At 41.3% G+C, this 16,818-nt stretch overlaps 1 protein-coding gene across 11 annotated transcripts in view; it reads right to left on the minus strand.

The window, feature by feature from the left end:
- sick (sickie) overlaps positions 1–16,818 on the minus strand; it is a 274,376-nt gene that overhangs the window by 22,654 nt on the left and 234,904 nt on the right. The window contains exon 1 of one of the 11 annotated variants that reach the window (XM_089258238.1): positions 8,397–8,627. The exons of the other annotated variants lie outside the window; for them this stretch is intronic. The gene's annotated coding sequence lies outside the window, so the exon portion shown is untranslated. Of the gene's footprint in view, positions 1–8,396; positions 8,628–16,818 lie in introns of those variants that run through there. 11 annotated transcript variants of the gene reach the window in all.

The following is a 16,818-nucleotide window of genomic DNA, read 5'->3' on the forward strand; positions in this document are numbered from 1 at the left end:
ATTGGAAGCCACATTCGACAGCTAAAAAACAATTCTAGACAGGAACAGAAAAAAGCACTTGTAATACGTTTAGTTTTGTAGTCATTAGAGTCGTCTTGAAGACAATTTAATTGGGTCGAGTTGTTGTTTCGATTTGAATGCGTGAGTTTTTTGCTGCTGCTGCTGAAGAAGGCGCACTCAGAGCTAATGTTAATATAATTGATGTCGACTCGAGGTGTGTGCCAAGATCTCATATAAATGTAACACACACACACACACTCTAGCACATTTGTATTAGTTTACAAAGGAAAACACATTAGATGACATCATGTTAAAATAATAATAAACATTTCATGCACGTCATCAAATATATATATACTCGTAAAATCTAAATGACAATGATTTAATGTTTGTTTATAGATGAAGCTTTGGATTTTTTCGTGCTTATCAGCGAGCCTCGATCGTCGCAGAATGATGCATGAAAATATGTGTATATATATATATATTAATATTTATGTATTATGCAAAAATTCAATAAAAAGTGAAGCCAAAAGGGCGCGACTGCGACCCAAAAACTATCGAGTTTATTTTTTTTATTTTTGTGGAACTGCATTAATTAGACACGAAACCTGCTGTGAGGCGCTGCTGTTAAGCCGCTCGATCTATAGTATTTCTCTGAATTCAGCGGGTGGATGCTTTGGCAACAAAGTCAACTCGACGTAGACCCAACCAGTTTCTTAATAAAATCCAAATTGAGATCGAGATCGAGTGCGAGTGCGAGACGAAGGCTGAGGCTGATGCTGACTCTGATGCTGGGCACTTCCTTGAGTGGAAGACGAGTCGAAGTGCTGCTTGACAGCCACTGAGAATTATAAACAATTGAGTCTAATTTAGGCTTAAAGCTTGCCGCAGCAGCATTAGCTGTGCAACGTGAGCGGACGGTGCCAAGTGAATGCAACTACATCAGCGCATCACATAAAGCAGCCTTAATGCATTCAATTAAAAGGCCCAGCCCCAGTCCCAGCCCCAGCCCCAGGCCAGCTCTGTGTGGCAGTTGGAATTGAATTGCGCTCTAAATGCATCTTAAAGATTGCCAACCGGGCAGCTGGGCAATAAAAAATACGCTGCTGAAATGATATGAGGCCGCAGTTGAGTGAATGAGCGCTGGCATTTGATACACAACAAAAAACAACGGAGGACAATAAAAAACTATTGCACAACACAATTTAAATGGGGCTTCTTACTGCAAAGATATAAGTGCTTTAATGTCAGCTTCTAGTTTTTACAAACTTTGCACTGATACAGGTGAATTTCGATGTAGAAATGAGAGACGTGGATGGATAAGATACCTAATATAAATGTTTGAGTTGTTAGATATGAAGTAGCAGAAATATTTTATGGTATCGTAATATGCTAATCCCCAATATCTGACCGTGTGCATCTTCAGCTTATCTTAAAGTACTTTAGCCTTGAGCACTTAAGCCCCGTTGGTAAGCTGTTTAATGATAATAAAACATTATCGAAAATAAACTTACTTTCAGCTTATGGCAAATATCTAAGTATTATCTATCTTTTTCACACATTTTTCATACTTTTATCGTAAAGAAGAATTCGAGGAATTCATGGCATAAACAGTTTTACAAATAACTAAAAAAAAAAATCCAATTAGATTTCACACTTCTTTCTGTACAAACTTTGACTAGTTGTTCTACTTAGTCCATTGAATTTCTAGAGCGATTCTTGATCATCCATCAAACGGACAATCGATTTTCGACTTTATACGCACGCTCTACTTTACCATCAAATTTCGTTTCAGAAACAAGTCAGTTTTTGATTTACTCGAAGGAAAAATGCATTGGAAATCGCAGCACAGATATCGAGATATCAGCACATACATCAATCTATCTGTCTGCCAGGGTGTCTGCTGTGTGTGTCGGACAGCGTGTTAATCGTGTAGAAAGCATCTATCGGGTTTAAATAAACATGTGAAAAGCGACTTTGCTTTCGTTTTGCGGCGAACATAAATTTGCATATACTGAGCAGTGGCCTGGCCCCGGGCTGGCTTCGATTTGGATTGGGTCACACATATGTAAAGCAAATGGGCTAGAAATCTAATCGAAGAAGAGCCAGATCGAATTGTAATGAATCGTATCGCAGCGTATCAGAGCGGTCAGCACACAAATCACGTCAAGAAACAATTTATCAAGCTCTCGGCGCGTTGTCTCGAATGTCCACTGAATGCTTGAGATAATGAACGCAGCTGATGAACCTTTGCCCAGCTGGCCACATGTGATGCATCGAGAGGGGACAGTCCTCGAAGAGAGTCTGAACTAATTGCAGCTGCACATACCCAAATATATGCTATATAGATATTTACATTTGGACTCATCAAAGACTGCTCATCCACTTGACGGACAACAATCACAATTATTATTTCATGTCCGCCTGTGAATTTGTATATGTATGTACATATGTATAGTCTATGCAACTGCAGGCCGACTCGTCAGCAGCGCTCTCAACGTGCTGTCAGGCAGCAATCACTCGAATCTTGCGCATGTTGCATGCAACATTGCCTCAGCACAGCCTGTCACCCCCGCCAGCTCTGCAGTGCTTTGTTGATTATGCTGATGAGTTTTTGGGTCGTCTCCAGCCATGGGTCGCCCCCATATCAGCAGCCCCCCATCTCGTAACGTGGGCAATAATAATAATGAAAAACTTTTTCTCTTCTCTTTCTCCTTTTCTCTTTTTGCTGCTTTTTTCCGTTTTTATTTTGGGTAAGTGCTTAAGCCCGGCATGGGGCTAAGTGTAGGGTTAGCGGGTCGCTCGTTCGCTGTTTATGTTTCTTTAACATGCGCCTTGCATTGGGCACTGGGCACTAATAGCAAACAATGAAGGAAACAACAAGTAAAATAACAGCTGGTGTTGGCATTGTCTAATGCTTAACAACACTGGCTCCACTAAGTGTTGCATCGCTCTTAACGAGCACATGGTGCGATGAGAGTTTGACGAAATTGTAAAGCATCAAAGTGAAGCGGAAGGAAAATTAAATGAGAATCAGTTAAGTAATTGAGAGTCGTATGTAAACATTTACTTCAGATTCATGTCTGGTTTACCAACACTGGCTGGCTATATGTAGGAAAATATGAATAAGTAAACTGAAGTTACACTAAAAGAAGGACTAAAAAGGCACCATTAGTATTTCCCTTCAGAATCTATTCAATATCAGAAAGAAGGTAAGAAGAATTTTCCAATATATTTTGCATACATTATTTTACTACGTAGTATTACTATTTATAAAATCGAAGATAAAACTCTTGCCTTGCGCATATACTCCTATATACATGTATCTATGTACCGATAAGTGTCGTAAATTTCTGTAAATTAATCAACGTCAGGCTGGCGAGCAGCCGAACGAATCTAGAATCTCGAGCAGATAATATGGCATAATGATAATTAAATTTTCGAGGCGCAACCGAAGCAGCGTTTGTCTTCCACGGAAACTGAGACACTAAATGGAAGGCACGTAGATAAGAGCCGAGGCCTGTTTGTCCGCCTGACATTTTCCCAGAACTGGCGGGGAAAACGAAAATGGAGCCCAAGAAAAGTCATTAGAATGCAAGAGGGAAACTGAAGAACTGAAGAGCTGAGGAGCTGGGGAGCTGAGGAGGGGCGCCTGCAGATGCTGGAATGAAGGGCTAGCAGCTGCGCTTTCAAGTGCAACCAGTTGGCGTAATTGTCGCAGCTCAGTCAAAATATTTGCTGCAGCTGATTTGCGGCCAGGGGCACGTCTGCAATCAGCTGCGTCGATTTCCTAAACGGCGAGCCTGGCCCATTTTTTTCCTTCTTTTCGTTTTATTTAAAGGTGCGACCGCGCACATTCTATAAAGGTGAAGTGAGGAGAGTCGCTGATAATGGCTGTTTATTGAGTGGCAAAGTGAGCAGACGTCCCGGCAGCAGCTGCAGCGGCAACATGTTGCAAGCCGAAGCGCGTGGCTGAGCAGGCAGCCCATTAGTCAAACTGCAACCCTGCGCAGGTAAAATGCCAACCTTGAGACGTTTGTCGAGCTAATTAGTGTAATGCAACAGCAGGAGGCATGCACACACACACGCGCACACACACATACACACTTCGGCTCAGACACGAACGGGTTGCAGGTTTAATGTAATTATCATATCAACTCTTGAGTGCACGCCACTCATGCCTCAGCCCGGGAATTATGCACATTATCATATTGCTGGAAGACCTGTTCTGACAGCTGTTATTCATTTTCGCTAAAAGACTTCAATTGGGAGAGTTGCAAAAGAGTGTTTAGAGTAAAAGGTAATCTACTTGTAGAGAGTGAATGAATTAGTCCCTACAATTATCTTTCGTTCTTCAGCATCCTCAGAATATATATGTATATAGAGAGAGGTAAAATTGCAAAACAGTATTTAGAGTATAGGGTTATCAAGTTATAAAGAGTAAAAGAAACATTTTCTTTCTTCTAGTGCCTATCTTCTATTCCTATCTTTTCTTCTCAGCAGAATGTATACAAGGAGAGGTAAATAATCTAGTTATAGAGAGGGAATGAAACCTTTTCTTTCTTCTAGTCCTTATAAATATCTCTCTATTCTCCACCATCCTCATTAATGTATGTATGTAATATGGACAGGGAGCAAAAATGATTTATACATTCAAATTAAATTCCCTATGAGTATGAAATCGTTTTCTTCTCCTAGCTTCTCTTATATTCCTCCAGCTTCCCAGTGAAAGAGTGCAGAGACCCTTGTACTCCTCTCGCTGTATACATACTTATAATAATAGTAAATTTATCGGCCTTTTCCATTTTCCCTTTTCCTCCATCATTAGCTGCTCCATTATGCTTGCTTCTTTCTTTAACCCTAGTATTTTGCCTTGTTAATTAACATTTCATTGCATTTCATTTCATTCACTTCCTTTGGCAGACCGAGAAGAATATTGAAATATTGTTTGGGCTCTCGCCTGTTGCCGGGTTTACCTCAATTAAACACGGCCCGAAGAGGCTGCCACAGAGTTTTCCCAGCCTCAACCCAGTGCCAATCAGGTAAGAGCTGCTCTGTCGATTCGACTTCGATTTGTCGCTGGGCTTTCGGGTCATTAGCCTACGTCCGGGGCGGAGTCCAGACGGGCTCGATATGATTTTGGGACACAAAGCAATTGAGCCCCAGTGTTAAATTTGCCTATTAATTAAGTCTGCTGCCGCTTGGGCATTTCCACAGCGAAATGTGCGCGCAGGGTGCTCGCTGTTGGCTCTGGCCAAATATTTACATGTAATCTATGCAAACACACGCAGCAATGCCAAATACATGCGCTGAGCAAAGAACTCGCCCAGACAGTTGGGCTCCACTTTGAGGGGGTTTCAGTATGGAAGAGTGGGCAATCGCAGTTGACATGCAATCGAGATGTTTTCATTCCCCCTCTATATACACTCGCGTCTCTTTCTCTGCCCTTTTCTCTCACTCTGCAGCTCTTGAGCACTGCCTCATGGCAAATAAATGCTGTAAACGACAGTCGAGCAAAGTCAATCAGTGGAAAATGTTTGGGAAAAAAAAAAACAGAGAAAGCACGACTGCATTTACGAAGCAAGCTGAATACCCTAACAGCCAAATTGAAGCTTAACATTTGCTTCTCATTTATGAAATTCCTAAGTAAGCTTAGCTTAGGGACTAGATCATTGCAGATCGGATTGAGAAGAATATAAACAATTTGTAAACATTTAAATACTTTGCCCATTTACCAGTTTAAAAAAATATATAATTCAATAATTATTTTATAGTATATCTTGTCATATCTTATAAAAGTTATCTTCTCCCTGCAAACACAACGCACCACAAACCCAAAAAGCCTATGGTATTGTAAGTACTCCATTGGCAGGGTACTCCGCTTGCAGTGCCAGGGGAGCGGCACTTTAAGCGCAATTGATTTAAATGTCTGTATTTTGGGCCATAAGGAAGTGGGCTCTGCAATTTGCAAAAGGCCTTTTGTCAGCGATGCATTCGAGGAAATTGGCCGTCAAGTCTTTTGGACAGCCAGTTCAAAGCGAAAACTCATGAAAATGGCTAAACTTCAAACGCGAATTTTCTTTCGCTGGCGCAGCGACAACTTCGATTAGCTGCGCTCACACATTTAAAATTTCCATGAGGTGAAAAGCTGCGAAAGCAAAATCAATCTTCATCAAGGCGCAACGTAAAATGAGGGGGGAACAAATTAAAAATAAAAAGAAAATTAATTGCAATTTTTTCAATTAAAATACTTCAGTAAACGGTCTCCGCCTCCCTATGCACATCCCACTCGAATTTCTCACTTCAAATATTATTTATAATCCAAAAACAGTTTGGAGGCTCATAAATCTTTGCATCTCGCATCTCTCCGCATGCCTGGACGTTGTCGAGGCGCCTAACTCTAATAAGAATTTATCACAAAAGCATATTCGTTGTGAGGGTAGCTTAGGGTAGGGCAGGAGAGGGTGTGGGTAGACTGGGACGACACAGCACGGTAGGGTAGCGTAGGGTAGGGCAGCCCTCAAAATTCACACTGAGAACTTTCAGTTTTCACTTAATTGATCTGCCACTGAGGCTGAGGCTGAGGCTGAGGGTGAGACGGTAGATGAAAGCGAGCTGCTTCCGCGGAGGGTGACATTCAGGCAACACCTCCATATAGGCACAGGAACTCTCTCTCTCTCACACACACACACACACACACGGCTGTCGGTGTGGGCACACATGTGCGCAGTCTGTGAGGGTGCTGGGCATTCTGTTTCGGATTCAGTTTGTCGTTTTTTTTTTTTCCTGTACAGTCAGACCTAATTTGATTATTTCCTTTTATTTGATTCGCTTGCTGCTCTCCGTGATATATTGGCTTGTCTGCCAGAGTTTGAGCCATTAGCGAATAAAAGAGAAACAAATAAATGCCAAGCCAAAACAAAAACAAAATGCAGCTAATCGAGGAGCAACGGCGCAGAGACACATACGAACTTAGCGAATGTTGTCTATAAAGCAGGTAGCATCCATTGGGAACACAAAAAACCCGAACATCCAGGAAACAATGGAACAGCGCAGACAATTCCTTGCAGTTGAGGTGTGCACACATATACACATCTAGAGAGAAGTCAGCTCTACAATAGAGAAGGTCCGAGACTGCCATTGAGTGGACTGATACGATCGTAAAGATACGGCTTTATGGCTTGGTTAGACTCAGAGCGTTATAAACGGTGTGTACGTCCGAGTTGGTCATCCCAGAAAACAAAACACTTAAAAACACCATATAACAATGGTAAACAGATACGATCTTAACTACTTGGAGGTTTTGAGAATTATGTAATAATTTTATATCAATATTATGTTTGTCCCTGTGGGCTCGACAACTCCCTTATACGCAAGACTCTTCTATGTGAAGCCATTTCGGTTACACGATATATAACTTTGAATATATGTATATGTATGTACCGATATTTTTTGCCCCCTTTTGTCCTATATTAGCTTCTTATTTTGGAGTCTACCTCATGCCAGCTGCATTTTCGTTTTCATGGCACTTAACTTTCTTTTGTCATCTTATAAACAACTCTCATTAATGTAGCCCCCTCTTTAAGGGCGACGCCTCTGACTTATTGCACCCTTTTTTGGCAACAATTTGCGCTGCTCATTTCGACATGCTCCATTAAACAATTTGCCATTGTTGCACTTTTTCATATATTGTTGTCTGACCCCCTCTGCGACTCGGCAGCCCTCCACCTCCACCTCTGTCTGCTCGGCTTGATGGAAAACAATAACTGCGTTTCATTATGACAGCCGCATCGCTTTTCCCCTGCGCCGTTTTCAGAGCTGATGTTGCAGATTTCTACCCCGTCCCCTGGTTCATATACAATACGTATGTATTGCACCACTGTAGTCTGCAGCCCGCTGATTGTGCAAGTCGTGTGTAACTTTAGTCGAGTCACTGCCGATATATCGAATAGCCCAGCAATGGGTCCGCACTGAGGCCGTTTATTGGTTCACTTAGTTGTTAATGCACTTTGTTTGTATTTTGCTCCACTGTGCGTCGCACAGCTTCCGCATCGCCAATGTTGCGGCAACATGTTTGTTTATTTGCCTTTGATTTTATCTTATTTATCTGAAGCTTTTTCGTGGCTAATTTAAACAGTTGCTGGCAACTTTGTCGTTATCTTTCTGTGTCACATACGAGGCAGATAATTTATTTTTTGTGTTTAATTTGGGGCGGCGCTTTGCTGTTGCCTGAACTGACCAGCCGAACTTTACACCCAAAAGAACGTTTGCTGGGCGACCGGTTTGGCATTAAGTATTTACACAAAACACGTTTCCAGCCAGAGGGCTTTGATTTATTTATAGATTTAAGCTGTGCAAACACAGCAACAACAATAGGAAAAATATGCTCAATGAACCTTTCTTCACAAATCACAATCGCGGCAACACTTCGACCACGCACTCCGCCAATCAGTTGAGTAAATAAACAACACCAGGCACGATCACGCACGTAGTCGTGTATACTCTCACGTTTGGCGCGGCGAGCTAAGATACTCCGCGGCAGATACGAGCGAACGATCGACTCGAACTCGAAGTCGAAATCGAATAAAATGCGGCGCGCACGTCCACCTCACTAAGCAGTTGACGCAGTACTAACAACATGTTGAGCCAGATCAGTGGTGAGAGCCAAACGGTAATGCGAAACGGTTCAAGCGAGAGAGCGTGAGAGCGAGAGAGGGTGCTTACGATCAACGGCAAGTGAAGTGTGCTGGCAACATGTTGCTAAGCTCAGCTGCTGCTGGTATTGCGTGCGTGCCGTCGACTGCCGCATCAAACGCGGAACTGAATGTGACGCACGAATCGAAAAGAAATCCTTTGGCAGGCAACCAACAGCAGCTGCAGGCGGCCAAACGGCGACGACGGAGACGTCGACGTCTGCGTCAGCGTTGGCGGCTTGACGGCGGCGACGGCGACGGCGACGGCGACAAAACAAATAACAGCATCCACAACGGAACAAACATCGTTTTAGGGAGGGGGAGGTCGGGCAATCGAGACAAACTGTGCGGAGTCATATGGCATCAAGGATACGCTATAAATATTTTCGATTGCGTCTCAAGGATATTTATAGAGGCGACGTATATAACAGTAATATGAGAAATATATGCGACATATGTGAAGGATGTGCCAGAAAAGATTGTAAATAAGGAATTTAATGGATGCATTTAAGGCGTTATTTGTCTAAATAATGTACTGCTACCTTTAATAGGTAGATCGACGGTAATATAATAGGTGTTTAGAATTAAGTTATGATGTGCTAATTGCCAATTAACGACTTAAATGATTAGTATATTTCTAATACTTATCTGATCAATAAATTCTAGCTATCCATCAAATCAATATATCGATTGCAAATATCATTTATGGCATATTTTCCATATCTATCATTGCTAACACATCCATCATTTCTACCATAAGTGTGATACCAGGCATGTATTATAATATCTGCCATATCTATTATCTATTCACATCCCATTATATCATATCATACCTAACAGATTCGTTCCCTTTCCGTTCAACTCACTATACTAGATTTTTTGTCTAGTGCCTCAGTTTTTGAGTTCTCAAATTTCACAATAAAAGCGCCCGAAAATCTAACCCAATGCCCTACAGGGCATCACAAAGGATGCATAGCCGATTGGGTCGACGGGTCGATTGTTGCCACAGGAGCTCAGCTCTGCCGCAGACTGGCGCCAAATTGGCGGCGTTGTCGCCGTCGTCGTCGTCGTCTGCCCCAACTATTCATGGAGAGGGCGTAAAAAAAGACAGAGGCAGCTTCCTGTGTGGAAAGGACGAAACAGGATGGCGGCGATGAAGTTGCGCAGTAAAGTAACAAAAAATTGCAAATTTGTGTTTCGTAGTTAGTCCAAGGGGCACCAGCAGCAGATGCGGGCAGAGGGGAGCGCAAAGCCTGAGCAGAGAGTGGACAGAGCGGGCAGGCGGCGCTGCAGCATGTCCTGCCACTTTATGTCCTGGCGTCATTTATTTTTAGCGCGAGACGCTGCGGCGCCAAAGTCAGCGACAAAGTCCTCCCGCCAGACCGAAAATCGCAATGGAGCCAGGCAGCCACATGGGTGTGGAGAAGGGGGCAGGAGGCGGACATCAGAGCATCAACATAATAAAGTTGTAAAAAGTTTTGGGGGTTTGTTTAACGAGTCGCGGGAAGGAAGAGTGAGCGATTGAGTGGGGCAACTAAAAAATGATTGATTATCTCAAATTGAGACGCAGTTGGCCAATGGCCTGACCTGGCTGACGAAGAGGGGCTGGGCGGGGCACATGGTCTGGCTAACCAGCTTGGCCTCGACATTTGCCAAGGCAAAAAAGAAAAGATTTCACTTCGTATTTTTATTTGGCAAACGATTTGCTTTGACTTATGGAACTGTTTTTGCCGAGTCAGGCGATAGGCGAGGATTGGATGGGGATGAGGTGGGTGGGGCCAAAGGGACCCACAGCCAGTAGGGGTAAGCTTTGAGAGTCATTGACTGGCATAAGTTGAGCGCTTGAGTCGACTTATTGGCATACATATAAACGATATGGGTTATTAGCAACTGGCAGCATATCAATTGATTCCCTGATGCGGCAAAGGCTTTCAGGAATTACGAATTCAGATGGAGGATCAAGAGCTTCCTCCCACAATTTGTGCACAAAGTATTTACTTAAAGCCAAATGTTGTTCTTTGTTAACTTGCTGAGATTGTAGATGAATAAGAATTGCTTTTGGCATTATAGATATTGTTGCACGAGGTTTACACTAAGAGTTTGTCGAATGAGCAATTAGAAATTTAAAATTATTTTAGAGATTTCAGCTATTTGAGAAATTCTGAGATATATTTTAACTTATTAGATCTTTCATTATCGTTTCTATATGTATTAATCATATGTGTAACATCTATTATTCTGTATTCATTTGCATTTGTACTATTTCTAGAATATTGGATAAAAAACAATATTAAAAAAACATTTTATAAAAGCCCCACTATCACTGCCCGGGAGATATAAATCATATACAATATGAGGAAATGCTTGTGCGCAGTACATACTATATATGTATTATTCTATAAATAAGTTGCTTAAATTATTTTCTATTCCCTTCTATATGTACTTGTTTAACTAAATAAGAATAGAAGAGCAAGGTTACTTAGCGTAATCCCCACCCGCACAGGTGCCTCGAATAAATTTAAATTTAAATGCAAGAAATTTACCTTTAGGCCAGACCCATTCTCAAGTTGCCCATTTCGAGCAACACTCAGTGGATAGTCATAAGAGTACTTACCTAAAAAGAGAGAAAAGAGCAGCAGAATGGGTTTCATTAGTAAGACAATAGACAATAGTTGAACTAATTGATGATTTATAGCACACACAGTCCACACAGAGACAGACAGACGCACGTTCGGCCAGCCACTTCCCATTCGCCATTCACAACAGCTCAGCCATTTAAGAGACCATTATATCATTATTTGTATAGTTGAGCTACGCAAACGACATAAACAAATGGAATAGAATATCTCGTACGGGAATTCTTCTGTGTGCTGGGCACATGGCTGGCTTTCTGTGAAGCCAGAATCGGAGATTCGTCTAGCTCAACCCTTTTCATATTTCAAGTCGGTAAGTGTCAGCAAATATTGACAGGCGAATTGTCTTTAATCCCAAATCAATTAAAATCAACTACCATAAGTCGACCTCGTCCGTCTCTTTCCCTTGTCTTTCGTTCTCTTTCGCTGTCTTTTGCTTCGCTGTTTGCGAATCATTTGCCCAAAGACTCGGCGCGTGAGCTTCGATCCACAAAGAGTGACGAGTCTTTGTCTTATCGCTTGCCGAGGCGTGTGTAGAAGTTTACAGACTGATGAGAAGGGAGGGGCTTTGGGGGAGGGGACTTCTATCAACGGTCACTCGGGTCAATTCGGAGTGCGTGATAAATGGGCGCGTTGCGTGGCTCGAGACACGATTCAGTTGGATTTAGTGAAGTGCCTTGGTTTGTGGTTGTGGTGTGTCTAATACATACATGTCACTCATACATACATACACACACACACACGTTTATATAATATTTATGGCTCGCGATAAGATTGTGCAATTGAGGTTTCGGTCGCTCTCTCAAAAGTTGATGTAGGTTGGGAGTTTCGTAACCTCTTGGCTTTGCCTTTATTTTTAGCTATTTTGGCAAGAGTGCATCATAAGCTGCCATAAAGCTTAGCCTGATAACGGACAGAACGAGAGTGCTACGGGCGGAGTGGAAGGGTGCGAAAAAGTTTGGGGAATTATTTATGAGCTGGGGGCGTAAGCCCAGAGATTGGCGAGAATTAAATGCAACTGGAGCATAAATTAAACTATCTTCAGCAAGTTGAGGATTAAACACACGTATGTACATACTATTATATATATGTATGGGTCTATCTATATATAATAAATAATGAATACATTTACATATATGCATGTATTTGTGTACAATAAATAATAATACATTTCCTTCATATTCGACTAAGTTTGAAATATGTGATGAATTGGTTTGTTCAGTTTTTGCTCTTTATTATTTGATTTATGTAGACGCGTGAAGAAAGCAATATGTGGAATATATATTTTATATAAAATAATAAATAAAATCATCTATCTGTGAATGGGTGCCCAAAAACATGTGTATGCTATCAGATATATTTTGCAATAAATCTCAACTATCTGCTTTACCATACATCACACACAAAAGAAGTTTGAGGAATCGCAGTGTTTTAAGACTGTTTAAGTTGAATCATTATATTTTAGTACTCATTTCATTTAAGAATACCCTCTTAATTATGATACACACAATTATAATTATAATAATTGTTATATGTATTGTTAATATTATAATTCCATCATAATTTTATCCCTTTACTAGTCGTACCATCATTTAATGTTTTTCTTAAAATCAACCAAATAATTCCTTCTTTATAGTAAACAAAAATTAAATGAATAAAAATATGAATGAATAGACTCATATCTGTCGTATATTTTTTCGAGCTTCTCTCCCCTCTGTCACACTGCCACTCCCCCACTTGGGGCTTCCATCACAGACACGCAGGCATTTATCTAATGCGTCTATAACTCTTTAAGCTGCATCTGACGCCAGAGAAGACCATAAAAAACTGACAAAACGAGTGCAGATGGGCGACTGTGGCCGTTAGGGGAAAGGGTAGGGGGCTAGGGCACACTATTGTGTGAGGGGGGTGGCACCAACTATTGTGACCGCAAAGTGAAATTGCAAAGATGTCTGTCAATAAAAAAAGAAGCCAATAGCAAATAATATACTGCACAAACGTTGAATGCGGACGGTAGACAGACAGACAGAGAGGAGGGGCGGGTGAGGGGCGGTATGGAACTATGACTATGTGGCAGACGATTGGCATTTATGACGTTTATTACTCATAGCAGAAATTAATTAAGCGCCAGCACAATTGAGCCACAGACTTGACTCGACTTGACTGCGAGGCTGCGTGGCTATCATTAGGCAATTAAAAAGCTTCTCTTTTTTCTTGTTGCCTCCACCCATAGGCAGTGGGCGTGGCAGTTGTGATTGCATTAAAAACAATCAGTATTTGATGCTGACTTTTCAAGTCTGGTCGGGGGAATCTGCGTCTTGGCAAAAGTTGCAATTGTGCAACACTTGAAGTTTTCCATGCGGCAATTGGCCAAGCTAACAAAGTTGGCCAGAAGTTTGAGCAGCTGCCAAAGCCATTTGAGGGCTTAATTAAATGGATTCGAAAGAGCATTCGCCTGCATTTGAACCTACACTAGCAGAATTTTATGTCAATTTTATGTGTCAACTTAAGTTTCCTGCACTTTTCAGTTTGTGGCCATAAAAATATTCACGGGCTAAGCAAACAAGTTTTAAGCGATTAGCGCGAAAAGAAGCACAGTTCGTGCTGGCTCTGAATAGGGTAGAGGAAAGGAAAAGTTTTTTCATTTCGAATATAAACCGAAGCCGATGATGAAAGCTGCCGAAAAAATAAACATTCATTCATTTAAGTTTATTATACCCTGAACCCATTGAAAATGGGAAATTAGGGTATAATTGTTTTGTGTAAAAGTATGTAACAGGCAGAAGGAACATCGAGAACCCCACAAAGTATATATTTAACTTGATCGCACGATGAAGCTGAGTCGAATAGCCCTGTCGTCTGTCCGTCCGTCCGTACGCCGTCAGCTCCGCCGTCTGTCCGTATGAACTCGAGATCTCAGAAGATATTGAAAGCTAGAGAGCTGAAATTTTGTGTGCATACTCGTGTATACCATACGCAGTACGAGTTTGCTTTATTTTTTCGATAACTCATCCGATAACTTTTTTATCGAGAATAATCGAAAAATTGATTTTGTTTTTTGAGCCTCATTGAAGTACTATTAGATGTAGAGACTTCAGATTTACTGTGTATATATATATGATGAATACAAACATTTTGTAATCAACAGATTTTGGATACCACGCCCCCTTCGCCCCCAATTTGTAAAAAACGTATTTCAAGTACTAGAGACTTGTGCTTTGGAATGTACACATATTTTGACCATATAATTACGCCCTAAATTATTATTTCATTAAGATCGTATGTTTACAAAAGAAGTTATTCACCAAGTAAATTCTCATACTATTGTCCACACTGCAGTGCACTGCAGCGCAGCCCAAGCGCAGTCGCTGCTTACTGCGCAGTTAGCAGAGCGCGGGCGTGTGAGGGTGGATGCATGTAAATGTATGTGTGCGTGCATAAAAGAAGTGCAGAATGATAAGAATATCAGCTTGGAGGGTTCAGGGTATCTCCTAGTCGAGCAGTCTCGACTAGAGTCTTCTTACTTGTTTTACTTTGTCGTTAGGTTGGGAGCTATTCAAACCGCCCTCGAATAAATTAACTTACTAATTTTACAAGATTGAAATGAGGTATTTCAAAGTTAAATGAAGTCTGAATTACTAGTTCAGTTGATTAGTTAGACACTTTATTTAAGTTTGAAGAACTAGTTCATCAGTTACACACTTTATTTAAGTTTGTAGAACTAGTTCAGTGGATCCGTTACACACTTTAAGCCGAAGTTAAGTTTGTATAACTACTTCATTTAATTAGCTTGACTTTTTAGTTAGGAACTAGTTCAAGAGCTACTTCAGAGGATCATTAGTGATTTTTCATCGGATGAGGCCATTTCATTCATAAAGTTTAACAAAGACCCAGTTCATAGGTTCATTTGTGCCTCTCGAAATGTACCTTTGACACACTGGTATAGTTAAATTATCAGTTTATCGATGGGACATACTAGTTTATGACTTCTCAAACTATAGCTAAAACAAAAAAAAAAAAACCTATTTAAACTAAATGGTTAATTATGATTGGACCTATTAGTTCATTCTACAATACTGTACTATAGATTTCTAAGTAGTACATTCTAATATATTATATTATGTGGTTTATCGATTTCCGATTAGGATCAGTACTTTATTCTACGATACTAAACTTTTTGAATACCGTTCTCTCGAACTATGCTTCTACTTATATTAAGGACGATTACGATCTTAAGTCTGCTCGCATGATCATTTTTTATTTATTTATTAGAGATTTGAATTAATCCAAAATAAATACTAACTTAAGAATTAAGCTTTGGCAACTGAATTAGGCTTTCGGCTTAAAAAATATAAATTATATAAAATTGTACTCCACATTAGAGTGCCTTCTAGGGTTTCACCTAAGCGTTACGCACTCTTTAGCCAGTCTTCAAGTCAACTCTTTCTCAGGCTGCAGCAGAGTCGACCCACTTCGACGCAACCCACATAAATTCTCAGCTATGCACATATCATTGGCTCATCAAGCAGGCCCCCTGCCCCTTATCTCTCCCCTCTCAATGCCATAAAAGCGCAAACGCCGTACAGACATAACTCCGTTGCAATTTATTCTTCTCTTCTCGCTGACTTTGTCTCAGGCAACAAACGAACGGCGAAACGCATTTCATTGCCATTCTCTGCCTCGCATGCTCAGCTAAGTAGAACCAGTTGCTCCCGCTGCCGCCTGCTCAGATATTCTGGAGGCGTGGCAGCCTTTTCATGTTTTCCAAGATCGAATGCAGAGCTGAAGCTTTGTCGCATTTATCGATTCGCGCGTGCCGTAAATTAAGCGAGTAAGACTCTGGACGAGATACCCTGTAATTGCATATCTGTGTTTCCCTTCAATGAACTGACAAATGCCTGAAAACCCTTTCGAGCAATTTGTAGTTCAATAAAAAGACTCATTTCATATTGAGAAGCCGTCAGAGCCGTCAGGGTATCAATTTGCACGTACGCCTCGACCTTGACACTAGCTAGCCCCACCACCCCCAGCCCAATGCAATAGCTAAAGTCATGCTGCGACAGATTTATGTTGTCTGGAAAAATGTCTAATAGATGTCTGGCCCACTCTCAGTCTGTCTGGCTGGCCTCGATAAATTTGATAGCTGCGAGGTTTGGGCCCATAAAAGAATTTACGACGTAACAACACGTAAAGTAACATAAAAATCGTTGACTAACTCTTCCCCCCTCCCCCCGTCCATTGCCCACTGCTTGATGAAATGCAATTTAAAGTTTATTTCATTTGTGAGCCAAAAAATTGTTGACGAGCTATTCGAGATATGAGCGCATCCAGCAGGAGACGCAGCCAACAACAACAATGAAATCAACTGGCGCTCGGTCATATGGAGAACATTTTTCCACTGACTGAAAGTAGGCAAAACTTTTCATAAGTACTCCCCCCAACACGACGCGTCGCGAGGGCTTCTGAAGCGCAGCTCCTTGCTTGCAGTCCAT

Source organism: Drosophila navojoa, chromosome 3 (assembly GCF_054131105.1).
Source record: "Drosophila navojoa isolate 15081-1374.11 chromosome 3, UAZ_NAV_1.0, whole genome shotgun sequence".
Lineage (NCBI taxonomy): Eukaryota > Metazoa > Arthropoda > Insecta > Diptera > Drosophilidae > Drosophila > Drosophila navojoa.